This window comes from Psammomys obesus, unplaced genomic scaffold, assembly GCF_907164565.1.
Source record: "Psammomys obesus unplaced genomic scaffold, mPsaObe1.curated_primary_1811, whole genome shotgun sequence".
NCBI classification, from domain to species: domain Eukaryota; kingdom Metazoa; phylum Chordata; class Mammalia; order Rodentia; family Muridae; genus Psammomys; species Psammomys obesus.
Window position 1 is genome coordinate 25,799,561 of NW_026596095.1, and position 12,997 is coordinate 25,812,557.

Genomic DNA, 12,997 nt, shown 5'->3' on the forward strand with positions numbered 1-12,997 from the left:
GTGAACAGGCAGCCTCTGGTCATAAATATCAAGCAATGCTCAAGGTCGATGGTCACATACCAAGAAAAATCCAGACGTACCAGGTGACATTCCAAATGGTAATGAAGCTCCGGGTTCTCAGCAGTTTCTATCCTAAGCAGTGCTAGCGAAGCACGCCTTGTCTCCTCTGTGTTCCCCACCGCATCTTTTGATTTTCCCTGGTCGCCACTGAAACTCCAAAGTGGGAATCACCCCCCTTTTCCCTTTCGTTTGGGAGTGAAATCACAGCAAAGTCTTACCAGCTCCTACCTAGTGAGAATGAGCCCTGTTGGAACTGGTCAGCATTCTGGCAAAGTTAGAAGTTAGCTTTTTCTTCGAGACTGTTCTCTTATCTCCTGGTTGTTTGACCTCTTGAACTTGGCTATGCTTAAAGGCTTGAAGGTTCTTTTTGAAATGTCAAATGTTTTAAGAGCCATTATCAGTAAATAGAAAGGAGACCCAAACCAAGGCTGTAGCCAAACAAAATTTAGGGAGGTCAGAGAGGTTTCTACAAGTAGACCCTCTTGCAGACAGACCACATGGAACAAAGAGTAAAACGTAAGTTTTAACAATGACTGTGGGGGTGTTACTCAGTTGTAGATCATTGTTGGGAGTTCTCAGGACTGCACAAGAGAAGGGGAGACACAGGTTCAGTTAGTAAAATGCTTGCCACACCTCAGTTCATCCGTGCACTGATGCAGAAAGCCAAGTATGGTGGCACATAGTTTTACTTCTCTGCTGGGGAGGTGGAGACAGGATCCTGGGAGCCAGGCTAGTAAGCTTCAGGTTCCAGTGAGAGATCCTGTTGCAAAAACATGAGATGGATTGCAACGAAGAAATGACACCTGAGGTTAGCCTGTAATGCACACGTGCACGGACACATTTGCTCCAAATATGTGAATACAAATGTACACACACACACCCTCTCTCTTTCTTTCTCTCTCTCTCTCTCTGCCTCTCTCTCCTCTGTCTCTGTCTTGTCTTTCTCTCTCTCTTTAGGAAAGAAAGAAAATGGGCCTGGTGAAATGGCCTGGAGGGTAAAGGCATTTACTGCCAGGCCTGACAATCTGAGTGCTGGATCTGTAGTTCTCATCTAGTGGAAGGAGAGAATGGACTGAGGGTTGTCCTCTGACTGTTGTCGCACGTGTTACAGACACACACACACACACAATCATAAATGTAATAAAGCATTAAAGACTAAGGAGAAAGTCTTTTTGCTTATGGAATGGTTCTATGATATATAAAATGCATTATGAAAAATGCACCACTGCCCAGCAAGCAATAACCTTTTGAGACCAAGCCTTCCTTACACAAAGTAAGGCAAATTAAGTTCTCTGAACAGATAAGGCCTTCCCTCTAAACTTCTCTGCTGAATAACAGTCTTTCCTTGGATTGTGGTTAGCTTCTTCTTCATCCCAGTTAAGCCTGGGGATTTGTCCTGGTAGAATCTCAGAAATTCCCCCTTTAGAGCCCTCAGTTTGGTTAAATGCCAGATAACAGCTTCTTACAACTCCTTTAATAAGAGCCCATTTCTGGCCGCTTTGAAAAGGATACTGGGAAGGCATTAAATGAACCAATTGTCTGTCCTAGCAATAAACAGGCAGTTGATCATTTTGAAGGGTTTCTTTTTCTCTTTATAAAGTACAATTATGTTTTTATTTCGTTGGTTGCCTCACATATCTTTTCTGATGAAATCAAAAGCTTCCAAAATTGGCAACATTCTCCCAAGTAGACAGGGTGCCACCAAGTTCAGAAAAGGACGAATTAACAGTCTTTTGTCAGGGCCACTGCCAGCAAGTGGAACATGGCCCAAGTCACTCAGCAACTAGCCAGCAAAGGTCCAGGTAGGAGGAGGGACAGAAGGTATCGGGCCATGCAGTAGCCGAGCCTGCAGCGCACTGCTCATGGGTCTGGACCTCAGACACGGAGCTGTAGCAAGGCGTGAGACAGAATTCCTGCCTCACGCAGCATGCATTCCAGGAGAGATTCTGGCTGGAGGAGGTCACTGGCCAGGAACTGCATCCAGATGCCAGCAGGAAGCGAGTGGCAGACTAGTGTCTCTAGTGTCTACCGTCCTACAGTTGGATTGTTGCGTCATGAGTTGCTAGGCAAATGTTCTATTACTGAACTCTAGCGCTGGGGTGTCCCTTTTAGAGCTTCGAACAAGCCTTCCTGAGGAGAGCAGGTTGAGGACATTCCAGGAAGAGGGATGACAAGGTCTCCACCTTTGTAACTGCAGAAGCCCCTTGTCCAAAACCTTTGAGCCTGTACCAGGCCAGGTCTCTGGTATAAGATGAACCCTAGTCAGGCTGAGGGTAGAAAGTGTTGGAACCTGCCGAGTTAACACTAGTTTGATCGGTAAACTCCAGACAAAGTTGTGACATTTACTTTAAAGGAGGAGGCAAAGAGAAAGTTTTAAACTGGGTCACAGCTGGAATGATGTTAAATCCACTTCGGGGATCAGATTTCTGTAATATACAAAACTTTAAACACAGTTATGTGGTGTTCAAAAGCAGCAGAGGTGAAAATAATTACCCTTCAAACTTAATATCTGTCAGTCCGAGTTAATATTACAGGGGAATGTTAGAAATAATTATTAAACAATTGTATCTGAATTTCAAGTTGGTCTTAAAGAATCAAAGAATGACTATGTCTCCAGGGGAAGCTAGTCTGTTCTTAGTTTTCTGTGATCTCAGGATCTGTTTCTTGGAAGGAATGTTAGCCAGTATGTGGCATGAATCACCTTCTCTAACACCTTTGGCAATGTGTGGCCATAGTGAACAGATTTATTCCAATAACATTATTGAACACCTAGCCTGTAAAGGCTCCTAATGCTGGATCTAGAAAAGACACATGTACCATAGGATTACTGTAAGTGCTGGTTGGAGTGAATATGTTTTTAAGAGTTCCCACAGCGCCCTTCTCCCACTATTTCTGTCTTTGGGTCACTTTTACTCTTAAAAGTCTTTCTTCAGTCAGATTAGGATCATGTACCATGGATTTTCATTTCACTCTGTGTTGGGTCTCTCCTGTTAGATCTTGAGGGTTTTGTCAGGATGGAGCTCCTGCTTCCTTTGTGGTGACCAGAGCATCTTTTCTCGGGGTGGCCCTCACACACCCATGGGCTGAAGTCCCACCACTGTCCTCTTGGACGTGTTCTCTGACCTCCCTATAATACGTCCTCTCCGCCATTGAGAGGGCACCGAGAAGCTATAGAAAGTATGCCTAGGGGCTGGAGAGATGGCTCAGCAGTTGAGAGCACTTGGAGAAAGCTTGAGTTCACTTCCCAGCAGTTCTCAACTGTCTGTAACTACAAGTCCAGGGGTTCCTCTGCAGGCATTCGATGCACATGATAAAAATTTAAAATTTTTAGATATGTATGTATATACTTACAAAAGAAAAATACATGGTTCTGTCCCTTCTCCCTTTTTTCGGTGTCCATGGAGTTTGAGACCCACAGTCCATCCCTGAGTCTACAGCTTGCTGACAGTTCCCAAAATTGTTCTCAGACCCAGCTGGCTTACCGCATCTGCCTCACATCTAACAGGGTTTGGGGGTCAGTGTGAGATTAGGCATGCACACAGTAATGTTCACCTTTCCTCCTCTGGAGCCCAAACCTTTCATCTAGAAAGGTTTCATCTAGATGTAGCCAAGTCATGTCAGTAGAATTTTTCTTTGAGACTGGTGTTCGTTTGGTTGACGTAGACCCTGGGGTCAGTCACAGGGTTTGTATCATCTATTTGTCATTGTATCAGACCATTGTTTTTAATTCCCCTCTTTAATGGGCAACATCCTTCACTTTGTCTCCGCTCCATCTCTTTGCCAGCCTAGGAACTTAATTGAAACTTCTTCTTTCTTCTTTCCTTACAGCTTTGCTAATTCCCCCTCACCTCCTTGACTTATGAATTTTGGGGTGCCCCTGCCCCAAGACCACTTCTGCAGAGGCCAGAAGCGGGCACCAAATGCCCTAGAAAATGGAGTAATTATGAGCTGCTTGATGTGGGTGCTGAGAACTGTACTCAGGTCCTCTGCAGAGCTGTACATGCTCTTAACCTTTCTCCAGTTTTAGTGTGATACTCAAGCCATACTATCCAGGGGCTGGGGCTGTAGCTCTGTCTGTGCAGTGCCTCCTGGGGATTTATCAGGCCCTGGGGTCCACGTCTAGTACATAAACCAGATGGGTTTTGGGCTCTACCTTTAATCCCATCACCCTGGAGGTGGATCAGGAGTTAAAGGTCATTGTGGGCTACATGAACTGGAGACATGAACATGTCTCAAAGAAAGAAAAACAAAACAAAACAAAAAAAACACTGCTTACCCGGGCCATGATGGTATGTGCCTATAATTCCAGAGGTGTGCGCAGGATGGTTATCAATTTGAGGTCAGCTTGGTCTCCATGGTAAGACCCTTTATTAAAGCAGTGGTCAGAAACATGATCTTTAAAACAATGAATGAGCAGATGACAGTGGCTACCTTTTTTTAAATCCTGGCTGTTCCATGGCCCGAGTCTTTGAGTGGCAAAATCAGTAGTCGCATAAGATTTCTAGTGAACTATTTTCACACTTCTTACTGTAAAGAAGGAGGCAACTTACCCCTGGTTTGTTTTTGATATCCGATATGAGTGACACCGCTTTCGAAATAGCATGTTTGCAAATTCTGGGAAATGGTGTCTTATTTCTGTTGTTAAGAATGGGACTCTGTGTGGTTACCTCTGTATGGTTTCGTGGGAGTCTTAAGGTGTTTTCCCTCACCTGCTTTGTGCGCTTTTCTGCTCATACTTTATTCCGAGCAGGGCGAGGAGAGGGGGGTTGCCTCGCTGACGGTTAGAAGGGAGAGTTTTACAGTTGTTAGTCTTGGGAGGAGAGGATTCCACGTTCCAGAATCAGAGAAAGCCCTTCCTTGATCCTGCGTTTGACTTCGGGGTTTCCAGTGTCCCCTGCCTTCTCTAACATAGCCCCTGCTTCTTGGCAGACAACTCCCTGAGTTTGGTACTCCATTTCCTCCAAGTCCTGCGCAGTGGACATGTAGATGTTCACAACAACACGTCTGAGCCGTGCAGAAGAGCTTTATGCTTTCAAATGCTGATTAGGATAAAAAAATACATCCTTATAAGGAGGTTTCATTTTCACTCCTGTGGTCCAGGCATTACCTGCGTTAAATTTCAGAAATAGGGAAATTGAAGATTCCTGTTTTCTCCCTCTCTGTCTCCTTGTCCTCTGTCATCCTCCCTCATGCTCTCCTCTGGCTTCCCTTGGTGGAGAGAGAAGAGCCGGTACACACCCTGAGTCCAGGAGAGAAGCTGGAAGTGGATCCCGTATTGTGTCTTTCCTGTATTTGGGGACAGTTCTGTTGTAGGGCCTTTTCCCTGCCTAAAGTCTATATCTGGAAGTCTCTCCATCACCATCTTGTAGTAGACTCTGTGTTCCCAGGAAGGGGAGTCAGGAATGCTGAAGACTGGGACAGCCAGGCAGTTCATGGCAGAGGAAGGCAGGAGTGGAAAGATTTGGCTACTCCACTTTGGAGTCACTTGAAGGGATAGTTGTAAAACTCTGGAAGGCTTCTTCAAAGATGCTCCTTTATTGACTGAAGCATAGTAACCTTCCCTTGGCTACCCCTGCCACCCACTTAAGCTCCCTGTCATATCTGTAAGCAGGCAGCTTTTTGTCAGAGCCTGAAGCAAGAATGGGGCATAATGAAAAAAGTCAAATAAAATCTGTTTGTGTATGTAACCCTTGAAATGTTACTCAGACAAGTTCCTTAGGAACAAAACTTGAAATTGGCTAAAAGGTCAGAGGCCTTGTTACTTATGGTCAGACCTCCTTTCCTGACCTACTCTGAGACAGACTCCTGTCTGGCACTGGGATAGTATCGCTTACCCATGCCAAACTGCACTGGGCCCTCGGGGGCACAGGGATGTGGGCCTTGGCCATAGTTTCGTAGGCTGCTTCCTGTCAGCTCAGAATACAGATGAGCTTGCTAGGTGCTAGAACAAATGGCCTGGGGTCTTCCTGAAGCTTCCCTGCCGAGTTCCTCAGCCTTGTGATTGCTTTGATCTGAGTGGCCATGCTATACCCCGGACAGATGCCTTTTCTTCTGTCTGTCCCTCTGAATTCTGCTGATGTCTCATTTCAGCCTACGTAGTCCCATCTGGTGAGGTCAGCCTGGCCCAAGCTGCCTCTTCCACACTGCCCTCGTGATTGCTCTTGCAAAAGAGCTCAGTCCAACCAGAATCCCCCTTGCCGGCCTCCGACCCCAGAGCAGTCGGCAGCCAGCCGTTGTCTGTCCAGGTGAGTGGGCCCCGTGTCCCTCATCACAGATGACCATCTGCACCCTGGTTCTCCCCTTGGCACTCCTCATCAGCAGTGAGTGAAAAGAGAAGTCTCACCTCCCACACATGCGCCCCTGGGAGTGAGCGGTTTCATGCACGAATCCCTCATTTCGTGTCTGGGTGCTGGGGATTTGGCCTCAGGTCATCGTTTACAGCAGCGGCTTCACTGACTGACCAACTTCACCGACTGAACTGTCTCCCACAGCAGCCACCTCCAGGACAGTTTGAGTCTCCTCGCCAGGCTCTCTCGCCACCTTTTTGCAATGCCTGACTCGATGAGGGCATTACCTGTGGCGGCGTGGGCGGAGGACAGGCAGGGCTAGCTCCCACTCACTTTGGTTTTCTGTTAGCAGTGAAACCTGAGTCAGGAACGCTGTTTCCTGATTTAACTGTGTTGCATTAGAGATAAGAACCCCCGCTCCCCTGCTGCCCGCACCGGTCATCCAATAGAACATGCCACGAGGCTAGGCCGTACAGCTCAGCGGCCAGGGGACCTAGACACAAATCTACTCAGTCCCCCTCTCCCTTCAGTGATTTGGCTCTTTCATGTTGTATCTGTCTGCCATCCCCTCCCGAGTACCCCACTGGTAGGTGGGTGAAGTAATGAAGGCCTCCTGGGGCCTGACATAGTCACTGTGCATCTCGGTAGCTCTCAGGACAGGGCCCCAGTTGAGCTCTGTGCAACAGGTCCACCAGCTGCTTCTGTAGTGCCCAGCGGTGGCCTGCACAGGGTTTCTCGGTACAGAAATGCCTGGGCCTTCCTCGCCTGAGTGCCTGAAGGGCAGGCCCAGTCTCACCCTGACACCCTCTTCTACCTACTTCCATCCCTCTTCACACACACAGACCCTGTTGATCGAGTCCGGTGTCGTCGTCTCCACACTTGCTGACGTGATCTTCCATCCCTCCTCTCTGTGGCATCTCTCCCCTGCACACATGCTCTGAATCTTGCTCTAAGTGCCCACGGCTGACATGGTTCTGCAGACTAAGACAAAATAACACAGTGTGGACTGAATGAAGGACGGAAGGCTAGATCAAGGCGCTGGCCAGTTTGGTTCCAAGAGAAGGCTGCCACCCTGGCCTACAGATGGGCGAATCCTCACCGCCTCTGTGCCTGGCAGGATGGGAAGTGGGGAGGGAGCTCTGGTCTCTTCTCTCAAGGACGCCTGTCAGGTCTTGGGATTCTAGCCTCATGAACTTCTCAAAGGACCTCATCTTCAGCTGCTGTTGCCTCGGTGGTGATTATGGTTGAACACATTAGTGGGGTGGAGAGGCATTCAGTCTTAACCAGGGCCTCCATTATTTCAGCGTAAACATTCTAGTTAAGAATTCTGTTCAGCTGGGCACGGTGGGCCACGCTGGTAATCCCACTCAGGGAGCAGAGGCAGGCAGATCTCTGTGAGTTCGAGGCCAGCCCGGTCTATAAAGCGAGCCCAGGACAGCCAAGGCTACACAGAGAAACAAAACAAAACAATAGAATAGAATATTCCTAAGTGTAATTACTGTCTTCTGAGTAGATGTATGAAAGATTCCGTCAGGTGCCGGGGAACATGGGGCCCTTAGGATGTGGGATACTTCTGTGTAGGGCTTTCTGTCTGCGGGGCAGTCTCTCACTAGTGTGTGTGTGTGTGGGGGGGGGGCTGTCTTTCCTACTTGTGAGCAAAACCAGCCTGTGGAACCAGCCAGCTGCTCTCCCAGCAGCTGCTTGGCTGTAAGAATTTGTATAGGCTTAAAAGATGATTGTATTCCTCTTCATCTCTTCAAAGATACCTCATGAACATTTTTTTTTTTTAATGTGCAAGAAAGGATTACCTGAGTCACTCTGATGACCTTTCTTGACAAGGTAAAATGGACCAGGTCTTATGCCTTTGAAGCAGCTTGCTTTCCTGAAGGTGAGCTTCTCTACTAGGCCTGAGCTAAGCTGCTCTCAGCTCATCACATCTCCTGAGACCGTTCCAAGTCTGTCAAGCTCTCCTGGCACACCCCACCCCACCCCACCGCTGGCCTCTGCTGCAGTTCACTGGGTAGATGGAAACTTGGGTTTTTTACAAAGTGGCTTTGCCATGGAACGTTCTTAGAGGGTCTTTAATAAGTTTGTGTAGGCTCCTGCCCGGTCCTTCTGTGGACATCATTCAAAAGCCACAATACCAATTTTCCACGAGCCCTACTTGCATGTTCTTTGAAATGTCACACCTGTCACCGTTTGTCAGCATGGAAATGTTTCTTTCCCTCGTCTTCTGGGAAAGTTTTCAGGCCTGCCGCAGTAGGTCCTGGTGTGTGGAGAGGTAGGGTGAACCAGGATCCAGTGTCATAAATGCCTCACAGAGGTCCATCTGGTCTGGGCTTGCACGCACATTTCATATGCCTGTCTCTCTGTTTCCCATCCAGCAGTTGGAAGGCATGTGCTTATGTATGCAAAGGCAGGAGAACCCCAGACCCTGGGGTACATTCTGCTATTTTTGCAGTTCTTCACTGTGTGGGTTGATGGGGAACAACCTGCAGCCTGCCAGGTGGCACACAGAGGCTGCTCTGTTATGGCGCTGAAGGAAACCACCGACACTCCTGAAGTGCCTTGGCTCGGGACGCTCCGCAGCTTTGTTTGCCTTTTTGTTTCTGGTGCTCGCATAGCAACTTCTTTGAAGGAGAAATTGTTACCCAGAACACACTCCTTTACTTCGGAACCAGGAGGGAGAAGCTGCTTGAATCACAGAGGTGGCTGGACCACTGAGGTGCTGATGAGGAAGGAGGCGGGGAGGGAGGCTGGCAGATGCTTCCACGTGCATTCTGAGACAGAATGGAGGTGAACAGCTATGAGGAGGTCATTGCAGAGTCCCAACAGCCACCGAATGCAGTCCTCAGCTCCCTGGCTGCAGAAGTCCCCAGCTGCTGTGTGTACAGTGTCACGTGACTTCTCTACGTACAGAGGCTTTTACCTACCCCTGCTTTTGTTCACTCATGGTCCTCCCTCTGCCTTCCTTTGCACATCTTAGGTTATTCTCTCTCTCTCTCTCTCTCTCTCTCTCTCTCTCTCTCTCTCACCAAAGATCCAATTAGCACGCTCCAGATATTAGTGCCCCGCTCTGCATGATCAACAGATGTGGCCACAGATTTCCTTAGGCAGCATCAGGCAGGGCAAGTACTTGGAGCAAAAGATTCCTCTCCAGTAGTTGGGATGTGTGTGTGTGTGTGTGTGTGTGTGTGTGTGTGTGTGTGTGTGTGTATGTGTGTGTGTTAGAATTTGTCTTAGGGTTTCTGTTGCTACAACAAAACACCACGACCAAAAAGCAAGTTGGGAAGGAAAGGATTTAATCAGCTTATGCTTCTACATTGCTGCTCATCTCCAAAGGAAGTCAAGACAGGATCTCACATAGGGCAGGAACCTAGAGGCAGGGAATGAGGCAGAGGCCATGGAGGGTGCTGCTTACTGGCTCACTCCCCATGGCCTGCTTTAGAACCCAGGACCACCAGCCCAGGGATGGCATCACCCACAAAACGGTCTGGGCCCTCCCTGACTGATCACTAATTGAAAAAAAATGCCGTACAGCTGGATCTCATGGAGGCGTTTCCTCGACTGAAACCCCTTCCTCTTTGATGATTCCTGCTTGTGTCAAGTAGACACACCCAGCCAGCCAGTGCAGCATTCCTCTCAGATGTAGCTCCTGACAAGGTTTCTCCTTGTTCTAACATAAGACTGATGTGGATGGTCGAGCTAAATGTTCATTGGATTCTTTCTCTGTGCCAGGTACTTAGCCCTCGTTCCCACTTATTTGATTTATTTCATCCTCATAATAACCTTATGGCATATGGTATAATTTCCCAGATGTGTAAATTGAGGCCTAGGCAGGTAAGGTATCTTGCCTATGATCACATAGGTAGTAGAAACTGAGATGCAAAACAAGTCTGTCAGATGAAAGGTAGTGGCAAGTACTAATGAGGATGAGGCAAAAGGGAATCCCTGCATGGCGTTGGCAGAAATGTAAATTAGAGCAGCCGTTATGGAGAAAGGCGTAGGGGTTCCTCAAAAAAAAAAAAAAAGTAGGAGACAGGTGAAGTGGTACATGCAAGTAATCCGAACACTTGCTAAGGCAAGAGGATCACACTGAGTTCAAGGCTGGCCTGGGCTGCACACCAAGTTTGAGGCCAACCTGAGCTACATACAAGACTGTTCCAAATGAGGAATTAAAAATAGAACTGTCGTGGCTGGGGGATGGCTCAGTGGGCACTGTGCTTGCTGTGCATGTGCAACCACCTGAATTCAGATCTCCAGCTTCCGTTAAGATCAGGACAAGGTGGCGCACATTTGTAACTCCAGCACTGGAGGTCAGAGGTAAGATTCCAGGGTCTTGCTGGACAGTATAGCCCAAATGGTAAACTCCGTGTTCAGTGAAGGACCCTGTTTCAAAACAAGCAAACAAACAAATAATGGAAAAGCAACTGAAGAAAATTCTAGTGTCAACACCTGTCTTCTATACGCTCCCACACAGCAGGCAGACACACATACGTGTATACATATACTGCAAACGTGTGCACGTGAGTGACACACACATATACATGCAAAATCATTTGACGAAATCCCCACATCTGGGTTTAAATCCCAAGGAAGTGAAACCAGCATGTTGAAGAGGAACCCACCTTCTTCATTTCATTTCAGCTCATTCAGAATAGGCAAGGAAACAGCCTCAGTGTCCGTCAGCTGGTGCATGGGTGAAGAGAACGTGGTACATGCGCACAGTGGAATACTACCCAGCTGGGGAGGGAAAGGGCCCTGTGATTTGCGATAGCATGGATGGGACTAGAGAAATATTTTGTTAGTGAAATAGTCCATACACCTAAAGGAAAAACAAAACAAAACTACATGACCTCACATGATAAAAAAGTTGATTTATAGAAGCTGAGATTAGAACCACCCTCCATAATCGGAGGGGTGGGGAAGGCTGTGATGGGGCTGACCTATGAGTTCTGGGTGTGAGTAAGGCGGTCTGGTGTGCCAGCACAGAGCACAGCCGTGACAGGGAGTGCGCTGTGAGGGACTCAAGTGTTCTGATCATGAAGGCATGTTAGAGGTAGGTGTTTGCCTTGAATTAAACACTACAGTGCATCTGTCGACACATTCTGTGGTATCCCATAAGCGCATGCAAATTTTATGTTTTAAATGTCTTGGCTCAAAAGCACAGATATTTTCTTATTTTTGAGACAAGGTCTCATGTAGCCCAGGCTAGCCTTGGATTCACTAAGCAGCTAAGGATGACCTTGAACTTCTAAAGCCTCCTACCCCCCTAGGATTACAGGTGTGTGTGCTTCCATGGAACCCAGGGTTTCATTTATGCTAGGCAAGGACTCAGTTGAGCTACATTCCAGCCCGGAAAGAAAATTTTGTAATCCAGCCGTTGTCTGGCTATCCTGCCTGTTGTGTTTATGATCACAGGGAAATTGCAAATTGAGTACTGTGTGCAAGAAGGTGGCTCTGGGATATTCTCTTGCCCGCTGTGGGAAGAGACTTTGCCAAAATGCTGGAACACAAATCTCTTTTTATACCTGTTTGTCTTCTGGTTCTGTTACACATCCCCTCAGCATGCCTTCCTTTCCACACACAGTCTTCTGAGCCCTGGCCCAGTACTTTGTGGATAATGGAAGTCTGTTTTTATGGGAGGTCTGTTTCTGTACTGCTCCAGACCGATACACCAAAAGCTAGTTGTCCAGTTTGTGCAATGGCCATCTGTGGAAAACGCTTGCTGCTGTCCGACTTTGTAACTGACTGAAGTGCACCTCGTGTTTACAGTAGCACTTTATATTATAAACGATTCGGTTTTCCCCTCCCACTTGCCGGAGCAGCTGTAATGTAGGCCAGATCGCAGGATGAGTATGAGACATGTTTATGAATAAGTGCTCATCTAGATCAGCTCTTATTACTATAATCTCAATAATGTCTTCATAACCTATGTTTAGGAATACCTCCGCTGTTTTATTACCATCCTAGCCTCTTCGTCTCACTGCTCTTTCTGTGTCTGCTCCCCAGTGTTGTTCAGAATCTCCCGTCCAGGTCATGCTGTATGGAGATAAGTACACGTGGCCAGTTGCCCCACGGCTCACTACTCTTTAGACTCCGCAGCTCAGGGTGGTGGTTTCTGACTTCCTCCGAGGTCAGCACCTTTGGCATCATCAACCCTAGGGCTTTGCAGCATGCAGGTAGGAGAAGGAGAAGAACTTGTGACATTACTAGTGCTAGGCCGTGTGTGTGCCATGAAGGACAGTTGCCAGAGGATGGTTTGCTCTTTTTTTTTTTTTTTTTTTTTTTTTTTGTTTCAAAATTTTGAAGTTGATGTTTAAACTCCAAAGCCAAGTATTCAACAACTTTACATGCCGAATTAGGACTTAAGCCGTGTTAGGTATTACTGTCAGTAATGATAAAACCCCCCGGGTTCCACCTAAAATTGCTCATCTTGTCAATAATGCTGAGAGGAAAGTGAGTCCTCAAGAATGAGACGGAGCAGCGTTAATTGCCATTGACTTGAAATGCCAGCTAGCCAGAAGTGATCAGTTGAAATCTAGTACTTCCTTCTACCCCGTGTCTAATGCCCCTAAACGATACTCCCATCTTCCCAGCATGTAGAGTAGGCTTTAGTTTTAGACATGTATGTGCTCCCCCCAAATTTT

General features: G+C 47.4%; 1 protein-coding gene across 3 annotated transcripts in view; it reads left to right on the forward strand.

Moving 5' to 3' along the window:
- Tspan5 (tetraspanin 5) overlaps positions 1–12,997 on the forward strand; it is a 165,253-nt gene that overhangs the window by 126,083 nt on the left and 26,173 nt on the right. The gene's annotated exons all lie outside the window — the stretch shown is intronic.